The following is a 17,300-nucleotide window of genomic DNA, read 5'->3' on the forward strand; positions in this document are numbered from 1 at the left end:
CTTCAGCAAGCTCTGCGCAACCCTCGGGAGACCGGCTCCGAGGGTTGCGCAGAGCTGCCTGCAGTCCCGGGACCAGCGCAGCTCTGCCCAGCCACCGGGAGCCGGGGGAGAAGCTCCGCCCCGCTCCCGGTGGCCGTGCAGAGCTGCCTGCGGTCCTGGGACCATCGCAGCTCTGCCCGGCCACCGGGAGCCGGGGGAGAAGCTCCGCCCCGCTCCCGGTGGCCGTGCAGAGCTGCCTGCGGTCCTGGGACCAGCGCAGCTCTGCGCCGCCATCCCGAGCGGTGCGCTAAGTCCCGCCCCGCTCGGGATGGCGGCACAGAGCTGCCTGCCGTCGCGGGACTGCAGGCGGGTCTATGCCACCATCCCGAGCGGTGCGCTAAGTCCCGCCCTGCTCGGGATGGCGGCACAGAGCTGCCTGCCGTCGCGGGACTGCAGGCGGGTCTACGCCGCCATCCCGAGCGGTGCGCTAAGTCCCGCCCCACTCGGGATGGCGGCACAGAGCTGCCTGCCGTCGCGGGACTGCAGGCGGGTCTACGCCGCCATCCCGAGCGGGGCGCTAAGTCCCGCCCCGCTCGGGATGGCGGCACAGAGCTGCCTGCCGTCGCAGGACTGCAGGCGGGTCTACGCCGCCATCCCGAGCGGTGCGCTAAGTCCCGCCCCACTCGGGATGGCGGCACAGAGCTGCCTGCCATCGCGGGACTGCAGGCGGGTCTACACCGCCATCCCGAGCGGGGCGCTAAGTCCTGCCCCGCTCGGGATGGCGGCGCAGAGCTGCCTGCCCTCCCGGGACTGGTGCACTTCTCCCCATCGCCAGCCCCACAAGGTCGGGGGACAGCGGGGAGGCAGAGCGTGCCTTGCCCTCCGTGGCAAGCCGAGGCTGAGGGGGACGTTCGCTTGCCCAGGCGCCGGGCAGCCGTCGGGGAAGGTGGCCGGCCGGGCTCGGTGGGGCCCGCCAGCAGAGGGCAGCACTGTGCCTCGCCTGGGCGTGGAAGCCCTGCTGGCACGTTGTTTCCCACGCCGTGCGTCCGCGCCGTGCTCCCGCCTCCATCTAGGCTCGCTCCCTCCCGTCCTCTGCCGCCTCGCCTGCCATACTCGCATCCCTGCCCAGCGGTGGCGCAGGCACAGCGATGGGCAAGCAGGGCGCCAGCAGGGCCCGCGGAGGAGCGTCTGGCCGGGCAGCTCTGCTCCGCTTGCTGCTGCTGCTCGCGTTGGGCGCCTCCTGGGCGGCGCGCCCGCCAGACAGGAGCGGCCACCAGAGACACAGCAGCCCGCGGGAGGCGGCCTCTCTGCTCACCACCTCCTTCGTGCTGAAAGGTGACGCGGCGCACAACCAGGCGATGGTGCACTGGACGGGCGAGAACAGCAGCGACAACGGCGGCTACACGGGCCACATGACGAGGTCTGGCGGGCCGGATTTGGCCCGCGGGCCTTGTGTTTGACACCCGTGCTCTAGATAGATAAATCTGGTAACAACTAGTAGCAACTGGTCAGCTTCTGAAAAAAACAACAAGTTGCTTGGCTTGAGGAACCAGGTTCAACATAGCCATTATATAAAGCCAATAGGAACCTTATTAGCATCTCAGGGCACCTGATCCTGATGGGATCCAGGGATGCTTTACCTTTACCTTTACTATTATTTAAGGCTAGGAGGAACCTTCTTGGCTTCTTGGCTTCTTCTCTCATGCTGGTAAGCTTGAACGGTGCAAAGGTAAAAGGTAAAGGACCCTTGGACGGTTAAGTGCAGTCAAAGGCAGCTATGGGGTGCAGCACTCATCTCGGCTTTCAGGCCGAGGGAGCCGGCGTTTGTCCCCAGACAGCTTTCCGGGTCATGTGGCCTGCATGACTAAACTGCTTCTGGTGCAACAAGAAACTGTGGAGCGCATCGAAACGCTGTTTACCTTTCCGCTACAGCGGAAACTATTTATCTACTTGCACTGGCGTGCTTTCGAATTGCTAGGTTGGCAGGAGCTGGGAAAATTAATCCTGCCGTCCAGTCAGCGCTTCCCCTGTGCAGCTCTGTTCGGAAGCTTGAAGCTGATCTGGGCAGGGAGCAGAGTCGCAGTGGTCCTGCATCCGTGTGAGATGAGGGATAAATCAAGTCCAAAGGCAGTTCGGTTCTTATCTCTAGAAGCGTTTATTTACAGAGCAATAAATCCATCAGAACATTCCGGCATCGCTGTGCTTTCCAAAAGCACTCTCGCAGCTTCTGTGCTAAGCTGCTTGTCTCTCTCAGTCTCAGTCAGAAGTGAAAGCACTTCTCTGAACACACACAGACTGTGACGCACTTCCCTGCGTCAAGCTCCTCCCAGATACAAGACACCACAGAGTTTAACCCTGTCAGTTCCAAACTCCACACCCCCTCTTGTCCTGTATCTGGGGACAATAGCCAACAATGCTTTCCCCATACACAGGCCCTCACAGAACTCCTCATGCTTCTGGAAGGTCAATGGTTTTGTGAAACCATCAGCGAGGTTCTTTGTTGAGGGACAGTATTTCAGAGCAACTAGCCCCTCACAAACGCTCTGACATACATTCTGGAAACGTATGTCCAAATGTTTGGTCCTCGCCTTGAACTGCCCCGTCTCAGCCAATTTGAGGCATGGTTGATTGTCTTCATGCACCACAACGGGCAGACAATTCTCTCCACAGATTTCCTCGACCAAACACACATAGAACTCCAGCTCTCTGCGAACCTCTGATAGCGCGCTGAACTCAGCTTCAGTAGATGAAAGAGCTATGAGACTTTGCTTCCGGGACCTCCACCCAACTACTGAGTCCCCAAACTTCACCACTAAGCCTGACACTGATTTGCGATCTTCAGAGTTAGCCCAGTCCGAGTCCACAAAGCAAGTCAGCTTCACTTCTCCTTGCGCTGCAAATACCTCAGAATTCTCTTGATGCCATTCCAGGCTTGCACACTAGGGTTTGATGCTTCCCTGCTGAGCAGATTGACAGCAAACGCTATATCAGGTCTGCTCCACTGGGACAAGTACAACAAACTCCCTAGGGCTGACTGAAACACTTCAGTACTTTCGAAGACAACGCGTTCTGCTTGCTGACATTCTTTCACGTATCCAGCCTCCATGGGTGACCTAGCACCTGCACAATCAGACATTCTGAACTTCTCAAGCAACTGTTCAATCTTACCTTTCTGGCAAAGCAAAAAGCTACCATCCTCAGTCCTCGCTATCTGGATGCCTAGGTAGGATTTGACATCCCCAAGCTGCTTGATCTTGAACCGCTTTCCAAGCTCCCCAGCAAACTTCTTCACCTCTTCACTAGTCTGTGCCATCATTAAGATATCATCAACGAACACAAGAATCGCTTCCTGTGTCTCTCCTGACCCCTTCAGGTACAGGTAACTGTCTGCAAGACTTCTCCTGAAACCTAGCTCTTCTATGGCTTCATGTAGACACATATTCCAATTCCTGGCAGATGGGCGTAATCCATAGATGGATTTGTGCAACCGCCACACGATGCCTTGCTCACTGACTTCAAACCCTGGAGGAGGAAGCATGTACAACTCCTCCTGGAGATCTGAGTTCAGGTAGGCGACATCTACATCAAAATGATTCACCTTCCATCCTCTCTGTGCTGCTATCGCCAAAAACGTCCTCAAAGTTTCTGCTCTTGAGGTTGGCGAATATACCTCTGTGAAGTGGACCCCTTTTTCTGTGTGAATCCACGTGCCACTAATCTCGCTTTGTACTGTGGTTCTCCAGCTTCTGTGGGTTTTAAGCGGTAAACCCACCTGCAACTAACAGCTCGCTGGTTAGCCGGCAGCTGAGTGAGTGAGAACACTCCAAGAGACTTCATTGAGTTCATCTCCTTCTGCATCGCCTCATGCCATTTGCTAGCTTCTTCCTGAGGCAACTTCTGAACATCCTCAAAGGATTCAGGCTCACATCTAGCCACAACAACCCAGACACTAGTGGCTTCATACCTGTCAGGAGGCTTCCCTTTGGTTGATCTTGCTGACCTCCTCAGCGTGAATTCTGGAACTGCGCCTGATTCACCTGGATCAACCCTACCATCTCCTGTGTCAAAACCTCCCCCTCTGACCTGCTGCGCCGTTTCGGGCGTACAGCTGGTTCTGCTGGTGAGGATGGTTCACTCCTCGGCTCAGACTTGACAGAGACCTGTGGAGGGGTCTTGGGACTCCCCTTTGGAGAGGTTGGGAGCCTCTGCCTTGGAGATCCCTGCTCTGGACTCTGTGGCTGTGGACCGTGCACCTAAGCAACAGGTTCAGCCTCGTCCTCCTCCTCCTCACCACCTGAGTCTAACAGAACATCCGGGTTCCCGTGAAGACGTTTCCACCCATTCTGCTCGCAAAACTCAGCACTGCCGCTAATAAGCAGCTTAGACTAGTTGCCAGTAGGGTATGCAAAACGACACGCCTTTGAACTCGGCTCATAGCCTACAAAGATCATCTTCCTAGACCTTGACTCACCCTTTCTGCGCATGGCCTTTGGAATGAGAACCCAAGCCTCAGAACCAAAAACGTGCAGAAAGTCCACTTTCGGTTTCTTCCCATGAAGCAGAAAGTATGGAGTGTCTCCCACACTTGAATTGAACACCCTGTTTTGCAAGAAACATGCTGTCTTATAACTTTCAGCCCAAAAGCGCTGTGGCAAACCCGAGTCTGCCAACATAGCATTCGCTGATTCCTGTAGGGTCCGAAACTTTCTCTCCGCCACCCCGTTCTGTTGCGGAGAGTAGGGGGCCATCAATCAATGACTGATACCTTTCTGCCTGAAAAACGATTGCAGCGCAGAACCTGTGAACTCCCCCCCCCCCGCGATCAGATTGAAAGGAAACCACCCTGGTAGAGAAACGCAACTCTACCGCTGTGATCCAATCCCTGATCAGTGCAGCTGCCTCTGACTTGCATTTAAGCGTGGACAGCCAGGTGTGTTTTGAAAAATCATCAATCAGAATCAGAACCCATTTAGACCCAGCTAAAGAAGGTGTTGGCATGGGTCCTGACAAATCTGCATGCACAAGTTCAAAAGGTTTACTGGTCCTCCTCTCTGACCTGGGGTATGTGCATGTTGTGACCTTTGATTGCTTACAGGCTTGACAATCTAGGTATTTGTCACATGCCTTGAACCTACACCCAATTGTGTTCTCTGCTGCTTTTCGTACATACGACCACGATACATGCCCTAATTTCCTGTGCCATAAGTGAATACAATCATGATGTGGTGGGACATTTGCACATTGCCCTTGGGCGTCTTCAATGGACTCTCCACTAGCCCCATTTTCCACAAGCCCCATTTTCCCACCAGTCCCATTTTCAATGGGCATCTCCACCAGAAAGAGCCTGTCTTTCCTCTCAACACTGTAGATCTTCTTCCCATCCCTGTAGAAGGAACACAAATTGTTAGAAAACAAAACATCAATTCCAACAGTCATAAGAGCTGGCACACTTAAAAGAGAGTGGGCAAGTTCTGGGACCACAAAAGCTTGCACTGCACAACCTAGAAAAGAGCAAAACAAAGACCCAGATTCAGTCAGAGGTCTTTGAGACCCATCAGCTAACGTAACATACCGTCCAGTTTTAATTGTCTTGCAGTTCCTCAGAAGATTTCTGGAGTTAACAAGGCAATGCGACGCTTCTGAATTGATTATCAGAGATAAAATGTCTCTCTGGCTGTTTTCCAAAGATGCCATGGCGTTGATCGCACCCCCACTGGGGTCTCTGCTAGTGTCCTTCCTGGTTGCCATGGCCATAGCCTCCCCCCCCGACTAGGGCTTTCGCCTTTTCCCAGAGACACCATGGCAGCTGTGAGATGATAAGACGCCTTGTCTTTGTTTTTCTCCTGGCCTGCTGCTTTCCCACGTCTCTGGTGAGAACTGGCTCTGGGAACCTGCTTTGTTGACATTCCACGCCGACCAGTGTCCTTGGCAGCCTGGGCTTCTAGCGGATGCTTCCCAGCGCTGTTGGACGATGCCACAAAGCATAAACAACTCTTGGAGACTTTGGCTTTCACAGAGCTCTTGGATCGGCATGCACCCCCACTGCTGGGTGCCCAACTGCCTGAGGAACAGCTTGCCACTGCCTTCCTCTTCCCAGCTCTCAGCTTCTCTCCAGCACCATCACACAGACGTGTCGAAGCATGGAAACAGCTTCCCAAAACAGCTCCAGCCCCCTCTGGACTTAGGGCTTTCTCTGGGCAAGTCTCAGCCCCCTCTGGTCTGGCTCCCACTGCCATCTTCAGTGCCTGCCACGCGACCCAGGGCTTACGCCCTTGGAGCATTGGCAACAGCCAAGCATGGCTAGCACTCTTTGCTCTCTCTCCAGAGCAGCAGCCACGTCTGCTTCAAAAACTTCTGCAGACTTCTCACTGGACTGGGCCTGGACTGGATCAGCCTGGGTGCAGTCCCAAAGCTTCCTTTCTGCCAGCCAGTAGTGCATGCGCTTACTCCAGGCTTCCCAATTGGCCCCATGCAGCCTTTCACCGGGGTAGCTCTCGTGGCCTTGCTGTGCCTGAGCAGCAGTAATCTTCCTCCCCCCGGGGCTTCAAGCGTACTAACGCGGTTGCCAGCTAGCTGGACCTCCGAAGCAGCCGTCATCTCTCTTGGCTTTTGGCTCCGATCTCCAGCATTCCACCAGCGTCTCCCACTGCCCTTCCTGGCAGGAGCTCAAAGCAGCTCAGAGCTGGCAGCCGTCTCCCTCCTCACACGTGTCAGGAAACACGGAACTTCCATAACCTCTTGGGAAAATTAATCCTGCCGTCCAGTCAGCGCTTCCCCTGTGCAGCTCTGTTCAGAAGCTTGAAGCTGACCTGGGCACACACAGACTGTGACGCACTTCCCTGTGTCAAGCTCCTCCCAGATACAGGACACCATGGAGTTTTAACCCTGTCAGTTCCAAACTCCACATTTAAGGCTAGGAGGAACCTTCTTGGCTTCTTCCGGGTCATGTGGCCTGCATGACTAAACTGCTTCTGGTTGGGAAACACTGCCTTAACTCCAGACGTATGGCTGCGTTGCTCACACACATGGGGAGTTTCAGGAGGCGACGGAGAAACTGATTCTGCAATGTCCCAAGCGATGTTAAATTGGACCCTGGGGCCCAGAGCGGGGCAGCATAACAGAGGGTGGAAACCACTTTTGCGTGGTATACCTTCAAAGCAGAAGGGATGTGGGAGGCTCCGTCGGCCGCAAAAAAATTGGTGCAGAGTATAGAGTATTGTTTTCCCTTTGTTTAGTAGATGCTGAATCTGTGGCTTCCAGCTTAGGTTGTAGTGAAAAAAGACTCCTAGGTATTTAAATTTGAAAACCTGTTCTAGTTGGACTCCATCTAACTTCCAGCTGTAAGTTTTCCGAGACCTGGTAAAGACCAGGACTTTAGATTTCCCATGATTAATAGTCAGATGGTTAAGTTTGCAGTAAGCCGCAAAAATCTTTAGAGCTCTGCATAAACCGACTCTAGAGTAGGAAAGGAGCGCTGCATTGTCGGCATATAGAGGCAGAGGGCAGCGAAAATCAGCTTGGCGGGGGGCATGGATGTTGGCTTGAGACTCATTCAGAAAGAGCCTCATATCGCTAATAAACAAGTTGAAGAGGAGTGGGGCCAAAATGCAGCCTTGGCGCACACCTCTATTTATTGGGACCTCGTTGGATAGGTTTCCCGCCGGTGTGAGTCTCACTCTAGCTGACGACCCGTGGTGTAATTGAGTTATAAGCCAAGACAGCCTTCTATCTATGCCCCATCTCTCTAATTTCTTCCATAGACAGTTTCTTGGGATACTGTCGAAGGCGGCCTTTAGGTCTATGAAAGCGACACATAGGTGCCCCCGACTCGGGGAACTCCGCCATTCGCCGATGGCGCTAACCCGGAAGTACTTTCAGGGCACCTGATCCTGATGGGGTTGGTGGGTACCAGAAGCCTCTGGCAACATGCTGGGGTGTCTGAGGAACAACAATGATGTGGGGAGTGTAGGTACCACTCCGACAGGAAGGTAAACGGCATTTCCATGTGCTGCTCTGGTTTTGGTGTACTGTTGCACCAGAAGCGGCTTAGTCGTGCTGGCCACATGACCCAGAAAAACAATGGACAAACCCTGGCCCCCTCGGCCTGTAAAGCAAGATGTGTGCCGCAACCCCAGATTCGTCTGCGACTGGACTTAACTGTCAGGGATGCTTTACCTTTACCTTTACTATTATTTAAGGCTAGGAGGAACCTTCTTGGCTTCTTGGCTTCTTCTCTCATGCTGGTAAGCTTGAACGGTGCAAAGGTAAAAGGTAAAGGACCCTTGGACGGTTAAGTGCAGTCAAAGGCAGCTATGGGGTGCAGCGCTCAACTCAACTTTCAGGCCGAGGGAGCCGGCGTTTGTCCCCAGACAGCTTTCCAGGTCATGTGGCCTGCATGACTAAACTGCTTCTGGTGCAACAAGAAACTGTGGAGCGCATGGAAACGCTGTTTACCTTCCCGCTACAGCGGAAACTATTTATCTACTTGCACTGGCGTGCTTTCGAATTGCTAGGTTGGCAGGAGCTGGGACAGAGCAACAGGAGCTCACCCTATTGGCAAACCCAAGAGGCTCCATGGTTTAGACCACAGCACCACCGCATGAAGCCTCTGTGAATATGCTTGGGTGGCCCTGAAGAGGAACAGGGATGCAGGTAGTAATTCCTTAAGATGTTAGGTGCATAATGTACTGATTTTTCAGAAAAATCGAAATGGGCTATACAGAATGTCCCAGGCTTCTATGAGCACCTGATGCCAGAGTAGAGTTTCCCTCAGCCAATAAGGGCCTAGGGGCATATTTCCCCAGAACTAATGTGAATCCCCCTTGTGCCACAATAGTACGTTTTTGCTGTTCCCAGTGGTCCCATAAACCTAAGGAATAATAAAATACTTGCTTCTTAAAATTGTTAAATCACTTTATCTTGCCCAGGGAAATCCAAATATTGGTAAGTGTTCTTTGGGCTTAGGTGAATTTGTAGTGGGCTGATTGACTAACAGTAGTATCAGCTAGTCCACATCTTACCCACTTCTCCTCAAAACTATCACTGAGGACTTTGTTTGTTTTCCATACTCTGTGCATTGGAATAGAGACAACTAAGACCATTAGTAATTCCCTCCAGCTGCTTCCTTCTTTTGCTTGCTTGCCCTTTAGTAGGTTTCTCAGTTTCCTGTGCTTCCATGAAGCACCAGCACCCAACACCAGTTGTACTTTCTCATTAAAATTCCCTCAGTCTTGAGGAAAGGAAAAGATAAGGTACAGTGATTTCTTTTGTGTTTGAGTTACAATAATTACACAGGAACCAAAATAGAATACCGACTGCAACTTGATTTTTAAACTTTATTGAAAGGAAGCATGATGGTTTGCATGATGGTTGCTGCTGTCAAGAAGCAGGTTTTTGTCTGTGTTTGCATACATTTGGACACCATTTTGAAACCAGATAAGAGACTGGAAGCAAAACAGAATACAGACCACAAGTTCACTTACAAACTTTATTGAAAGAAAGTATTGAAGCATCCAATAAAACAATATCACAAGGTATTATTCTTATGTTATTCTGTATGCAAAACTAGCAGTAATTTTAACTATTATTATTGAACTCTATGTTGATGGGCCACCTAGAACTCCCACCAGTCCAAACTACTTAAAAGCTTTGCTACGTTCCACTTGCATTGCAATGTTCAGGAAGGACAACAGAGAACAAACAAATTGAACCATTTTCCCTCAAAAAGACTGCACCAGAATCCTCAATAAAATGCCATTTTACAATGAACCATAGAAACGAGTATTGTGTAGTGGGGGGGAGGGGTTGAGAATGAAAAAAAGAAATTTAGAGGGTTCCGAATTCACTGGAAGATGATCTGTTAGAGCCAGCAATTTATTTTCAAGGCTGCATCTAGACGCATCTGTCAGGGGCTCAGGAACAGAGGTACAGGGGAGAGAGGGAATGGAGAGCGAAGGGGAAGAATCTGAGGGGAGCGTAGGGGAGTATGACAGTGACCCGAGAGATTCCATGAGCTTCTCCAGCGAATCAGAAGATTCACAGAAGGAGGCGCCGATGGTCAGGGTAAGGGGGGTCCCGGGAGGGACACACCAGAAACAAGGGGCCAGCGGGGACTCCCAAAGCAGCAGTGGGAGATCAGGACCAGCTTCCCCACCAGAGCGTAGTGGGGGGGAAGAGTCCCATGTGTCAGGGCCAGCATCTCCTCCAGCAGGGGGAGAAGATAAGTCAGGGCTGACCACGCCTCTATCGGAGAGTGAGGGAAGGTCAGGTCCAGCTAGCCTCCCCGAAGGGGGAAGCAGTGACAGGAGCAGTGTAACGGTCAGGAGGAAGGTTGCCGGCTGGGCGCGCGCGCCAAGTTCGAATGTACAGGCGCGTGGGACAGCAGAGAACCCGGATTGGGAACCAGGTCCTAAAGCCCGTCGGAGGCAGGGGGAAGACTCAGGGAACTCAGCGTCAGAAGAGTCTAGGAAGGGTGAGACCCCAGCTGACAGGCGGAGCCAGAGGAGGAAAGAGCAAAGGAAGAGGTGGAGCAAGGCTAGAGTCTTAAACTGGTGTCTGGGGGGAGGAGATTCAGACGGAGCTTCGGCGGTCTAGAGTTTCAGACGTAGAGCTGCACGCTGCGGCTGTGAAAGCGAAACTGAACTTCAATAAAGACTTTTGTATATAACAACGAACTGGCGTTGGTCCTTTGTGAGCTGGGACCTCGGGCAGCTCTGACAGTAAGCTCCGTCTCCAAAAAAAAAACTTTTTTGCGAGCTCACGAAGAAAAGCAAAGATGACTACAGAGGAGAAGGTGACAGAACTGCAAGAAGCAGTCACGAGGCTTTACGCAGAAGTAGCAACATCCAGAAAGAGAGAAGAAGAAGCAGTAGCGCTCTGCCGGGATCTGCAAACCAGGTGGGAACGTTTGGGCAAGGAGGGGCTGCCAGGACCCAAGCCGGAGGGAGTTGGCCTCGGGAAGAGGGGGGGCAGCATCGTAGCCCACTTCGACGGGAACCTGCAGCAGTATCCTAGCTTCAGAGCAGACATAGTTTTCGCACTCAATTTGCTTCGGAAAGACTTTAGAGATGAGGAGGAGAAAGTAGGGTTCATAATAACTCATCTGCATGGGGAAGCTAAATCGTGGCTGCGCAATTTATGGCGCGAAAATGATCCCGCCCTCCAAGATTCAAAAGCATTTATCAAGGCTATGGATGATTGTTTTAAATCAACGGTAGATGTGGATGTGGCCAGGAGGGAAATGCATGGGCTGAAGCAGGGCAAAGCCACGGTGAGACAATATCACTCCCGCTTTTTTGCGTTAGTAAATGTGCTGGGCTGGGAGAAGGACTCCACTGCCGTAAGGGATCTGTTCTGGGAAGGACTAAATGGGGCCGTGAAAGATGAGCTGGCAAGGGGGGAGAGACCTAACAGTACCACAGAAGTCGTCCAGAGAGCGCTGGCGATAGGCGTGCGCCTGGAAGAACGCCCGTGGAGCAGGGATGAGGGACGTATGGCACGCACACCAGCCAGAACAACTCCCTTCCTACCCAGAGACAGGGCGCGCGCAATCCATGCCTCCACTGGGAGGGGGGAGAGAAGGGCCGATGGAGATAGGTGGTGCCAGGGCTCAGACACCGACCAGAGCCCAAACACCAGGAGCAGTCAAGGCGAAGGCTCCTAGAGGGAGCAGGAAGTGTTATATCTGCGACAGTGCACAGCACATGGCCAAAGAGTGTCCCCAGAGGATCCAGAGGCACACTGCAGCCTCAGCAACAGTAAGGGGAACAGTTCAACAGGGGGAACAGCCACAGGGAAACGACGAAGCCTGGTTGGAGGCAGAGGCACTGGGGCCCAGCCAGGCGAGTCAGTGAAGCAGTCCCCAGAGATTTTGCAGCCCACAGACCCCCTCCGACCCAAACCAGTGGTGCAACTCACCGCATCTCTCCAGCTGCCCAATGGACTCACCCTGGAAGTCCCTATCGCCATTGACTCTGGTAGTAATGCAGACTTTGTAGGAGTGGACTTCATCAGGCAACATCGCATAGCGCTCCTACCAGCCACGATGCCCCTAAAGGTGGTCACGGTCGATGGCAGAGAGCTACTGGGGGGACAGGTAGTACAGCAAACACCGCCTATGGTAATGCAAATTGGAAATCACCGCGAAGTCATCAGCTTCAACGTCACCCACCTGTCGGACACGCCCATAGTGTTGGGCATGAGTTGGCTGGACAGGCACAGCCCGGCATTAGCATGGTACCAGCGGCAATTGACCTTCTGCTCCTCCTACTGCGCAGAACACTGCATCCGGACCAGCCAGGAAGAGGAGGGGCAAGAGGATGAACCACAGCTCCACCTGGGCATGGTGCAAGCAGTACCCAACAAGTACAAGGCGTTTTTGGAGGTCTTCTGCGAGAAGGAAGCGGACAAGCTGCCTCCCCACAGGCCCTACGACTGCAGTATTGACCTCCTGCCAGGGGCGACGCTGCCGACTGGAAAACTGTATTCCATGTCTGAAGACGAACTGCAAGAACTCAGGGAGTTCATAGATCACAACTTGAAGCGGGGATTCATCCAAGAATCCAGAGCAGTGGGGGGCAGTCCCGTGTTTTTTGTGAAGAAGAAAGACACGCCCCAACGGAGACTGGTAGTTGATTACAGGATCATCAATTCCAGGACAAAGCCCACAGCATTCCCCATGCCCAAGATCGATGACCTGCTCGCGACGGTGAGGAAGGGACGAATCTTCACCAAGTTGGATCTCCGAGGGGCGTACAACCTTATACGCATGCGGGAGGGCGATGAGTGGAAGACAGCCATGTTTACGCCTTTAGGCACCTATGAATATCGAGTTATGCCGTTTGGTCTGCAAAATGGCTCCCATTGTTTCCAAGCCTTCATGCACCACGTGTTAGCGGGCCTCCTCTACAAGAAGTGCGTATGCTTCCTAGACGACATCCTGATCTTCTCGGAATCGCAGGAGGCTCACGAGGGAGACGTCAAGGAGGTCCTGCAGAGACTAAGGGAGCACAGACTTTACGCCAAACTGGAGAAATGCCAGTTCAACATGACGGAGGTGGATTTCCTTGGCTACAAGCTGTCCGACAAGGGACTCACCATGGACAGCACCAAGGTCCGCTCGGTGTTGGACTGGAAGAGCCCACACAACCGGAAGGAGGTCCAGAAGTTCGTCGGCTTCGCCAACTTTTATCGCAAGTTCATCAAGGGGTTCGCGAAGGAGACGGCGGCCATCACGGACACCCTCAGCTCCAAGAAGAAGAAGTTCACCTGGACGGACCAGGCGGAGCAGTCTTTTCGGAGACTCAAGCGTCTCTTCGCGTCCGAAGAACAGCTGCTACACGTAAACCCCAGCAAACCAATGAGGGTTGAAACGGACATCTCGGACAGAGCGGTGGGGGCGGTCCTGTTGCAGCAAGATCCGCAAAGGAACTGGAGGCCCTGCGCATTCTACTCCAGGAAACTCAGCAAGTCGGAACAGAACTACACCATCTGGGACAGGGAGTTGCTGGCCATTCATGCAGCCTTCAAGGCGTGGTGGCACTTCCTCATCGGAGCCAGACACACGGTGCAGGTCCGCACGGACCATAAGAACCTGGAGTACTGGCGCACGGCGCGGTTCCTGAACCAGAGACACATCCGCTGGGCGGAGTTCTTTGCGGATTTCGACTTCCGGATAGAATACATCCCGGGAGACAACAACGTTATGGCGGATGCACTACCCAGGAAACCGCATTATCTCGAGGAAGCGGCACCGGTGGCGGCCAAACACATTTTCGCACCAAAAGCGTGGGCATGCGCTTCAGCCACCGTGGACCTGGACGCGGTGCGTCGCGCGCTGCAGACGGATTCGTTCGCACAATCCAAGATGGAGGAGGTGCGAAGAGGCACAGCGAAGGGCGACGAGTTCCAGATACGCAACGGACTGCTCACCCGCAAAGGGGCTCTCTACGTGCCGGGAGACGACCTCCGCACGAAAGTCCTGCAGCAGTTACACGACGCGCCCAGCGCTGGGCACTTCGGCAAGGACAAGACAGCGGAATTAGTAGCCAGAGACTTTTGGTGGCCCCAGATGAGGGGAGAAGTCGCAGATTACGTCTCTAGGTGTGACACATGCCAAAGGGCCAAACCAGTACACAGGAAGCCGGCGGGACTGCTGGAACCGCTACAGACGCCGCTCGAACCGTGGGAGAAAGTGGCCCTGGACTTTGTCACAGATCTGCCCAGCTCGCGAGGCAAAACAGCGGTACTAGTGGTCGTAGACCTGTTCACCAAGATGGCGCACTTCATTCCTTGTGCGAAGGTGGCCACAGCGGAACAGACCGCCAAGCTGTTCATAGACCACGGGGTCGCCAATTCATCTCGAGCTTCTGGCAGAAGCTGCTGGGCATCCTGAACGTCAAGATCAACTTAGCGTCGGCATGACACCCGCAGACCAACGGACAAGCGGAGAGGGTCAACGCCATCATGCAGCAGTACCTGAGATGCTACGCGAATCAACAGCCCTCGACCTGGGTGGACTACCTACCGCTGGCCGAGTTTGCCTACAACAACACGAAGCACGGGTCTACAGGGGTGACACCGTTCTTCGCCAACAATGGGCGGCATCCCAGAACATTCCTGGGGTTAGAGCCGAAGGGGGAGGGGGAGCCACGGGGAGCAGAGCACTTGGCAGCGGAGTTACAGGAGGTCCATGAGCAACTCCGAAGGCACTTGGAACTAGCAAAACACGCCTACAAAATGCAGGCAGACAGGCACAGGAGAGTTGGGGAAGACATCCAGGTGGGGGACTGGGTCTGGTTAGCGGCCCAGGCAGTGCCGGCCAGAACGTTAGCCAAGTCGAGGCACAAATCAATCCAGTGGCCTGGAACTCCCGGAGGGTTCCAGAATGCACCCAGTCTTTCATAGGTCAGTGCTCACGCCCTACAAGGAACCCCACAGGTTTCAGGCGCCAGGGAACGCATCAGACCCACTCAGAAAATCGCCAACAGGGGAGGAGTCACCGAGGGCGGCGCCACTCAACGAGGTCACGGAGATTTTAGACTCGAGATGGGGGGAAGAGGGAGTTGAATATCTCCTCGCCAGGGAAGGGACCCCGGCCAGCGCCAACAGGTGGGTACCGGACTATGCCGTGGAGGAGCACTACCAGAAAGACGAGTTCCATGCACTCTTCCCACACAGACCTATGCCGGCAGATTATTTCGACGACTGGCTTTTCACACCCACACTTTCAGCCAGCACGTTCCAGGGGTTCTCATCGGCTGAGGAAACGGCGCCAGAAACAAGCTCCCCAGAGGGATCGCTCTCGGGGTTTGCCACTGACCGCTCTTATTGGTGGGACAATCAACCGGAGGTGGGGTGGAGCAGGGAACTGCTAAGGGGGCCCTTACACGCAGCATCACCCGAGGTAACAGGGGGAGGGATGGACATGGACGTGTTGGGGGAGAATCCGGGGTTCGAGCACAAATGCAGGGAGATGGAAGCAGAGGAGATCAACCTCAACAAGTCCAGTACGGGCTGGCGGGATCCAGCTGGCCAGCTGCACACCAGGGGGAAAGAACGGTATCCCGCACTCACCCCCACAGCACTGGAGCACCCGGAACCCGCACCCGAAGAGGGGGAGGGGGGAAGGGGGGCTTCGAGGGGGGGATGGATGTCAGGGGTTCAGGAACAGAGGTACAGGAGAGAGAGGGAATGGAGAGCGAAGGGGAAGAATCTGAGGGGAGTGTAGGGGAGTATGACAGTGACCCGAGAGATTCCATGAGCTTCTCCAGCGAATCAGAAGATTCCCAGAAGGAGGCGCCGTTGGTCAGGGTAAGGGGGGTCCCAGGAGGGACACACCAGAAACAAGGGGCCAGCGGGGACTCCCAAAGCAGCAGCGGGAGATCAGGACCAGCTTCCCCACCAGAGCGTAGTGGGGGGGAAGAGTCCCATGTGTCAGGGCCAGCGTCTCCTCCAGCAGGGAGAGAAGATAAGTCAGGGCTGACCACGCCTCTATCGGAGAGTGAGGGAAGGTCAGGACCAGCTAGCCTCCCCGAAGGGGGAAGCAGTGACAGGAGCAGTGTAACGGTCAGGAGGAAGGTTGCCGGCTGGGCGCGCGCGCCAAGTTCGAATGTACAGGCGCGTGGGACAGCAGAGAACCCGGATTGGGAACCAGGTCCTAAAGCCCGCCGGAGGCAGGGGGAAGACTCAGGGGACTCAGCGTCAGAAGAGTCTAGGAAGGGCGAGACCCCAGCTGACAGGTGGAGCCAGAGGAGGAAAGAGCAAAGGAAGAGGTGGAGCAAGGCTAGAGTCTTAAACTGGTGTCTGGGGGGGGAGGAGATTCAGACGGAGCTTCGGCGGTCTAGAGTTTCAGACATAGAGCTGCACGCTGCGGCTGTGAAAGCGAAACTGAACTTCAATACAGACTTTTGTATATAACAACGAACTGGCTTTGGTCCTTTGTGAGCTGGGACCTCGGGCAGCTCTGACAGCATCAAAAAAGCGTTTCAGGAAAACATGTTGTAAACTTCATAAAGGGAAATCACGTTGGCAAAACGATGGGATTCCACAGCACCATCTGGTGGCACAATGTTATAAAGTATATGAAGCATTTTTTCTTTACTAATGTAGCTGAACCCCAAGTTTCCACTGGATTCCCAAACGACGCTCTTTCTTTTCCCCTCAACGTCCAATAAAGTATTTCAATGTAGAAAGAGTCCTGAATACTTTTCTGGTTAATCCGTTCTCTACAATCTTTGCAAAGGGTTTGCTGTGCTGAGACGGTCGCACCCATTTGTCCCTTGGCAGAAAAAGAATCAGGCAATAAATAGCAGTAGTAGCTTAACTTATGGTAAGGAAGATGTTGCTCATGTTTGAAGAATCAGGTTCAATGCAGCCATTGTATACGGCCGGGGGGCATCTCATCTCACCAGATCCTGGTGGGTTTGGAAAATGCATGAGGCTTTCGGCAATATGCTGGGGTATCTCTGCAATGCAAGGGTGATGAGGGCAGTGGTTCTCTTTGGCTATTTGGTGTACTGGTATACTGATTGTTAGCCAAAATCCTAATGGGCGGAGGGACCAATGTTGAACACAGTGTCCTAGACCTCCATGCCCACCTGATACAGTGGTACCTTGGGTTACATACGCTTCAGGTTACATACGCTTCAGGTTACAGACTCCACCAACCCAGAAATAGTGCTTCAGGTTAAGAACTTTGCTTCAGGATGAGAACAGAAATCATGCTCTGGCGGCGCGGCGGCAGCAGGAGGCCCCTTAGCTAAAGTGGTGCTTCAGGTTAAGAACAGTTTCAGGTTAAGTACGGACCTCCGGAATGAATTAAG

General features: G+C 53.8%; 1 long non-coding RNA gene across 1 annotated transcript in view; it reads right to left on the minus strand.

Annotated features, from left to right (window-relative positions):
• LOC309525421 overlaps positions 1–17,300 on the minus strand; it is a 36,373-nt gene that overhangs the window by 7,120 nt on the left and 11,953 nt on the right. The window lies entirely within an intron of this gene.

The sequence above is a fragment of the Podarcis vaucheri genome (assembly GCF_965113315.1).
Source record: "Podarcis vaucheri genome assembly, chromosome: 2".
Taxonomy (NCBI): Eukaryota; Metazoa; Chordata; class Lepidosauria; order Squamata; family Lacertidae; genus Podarcis; species Podarcis vaucheri.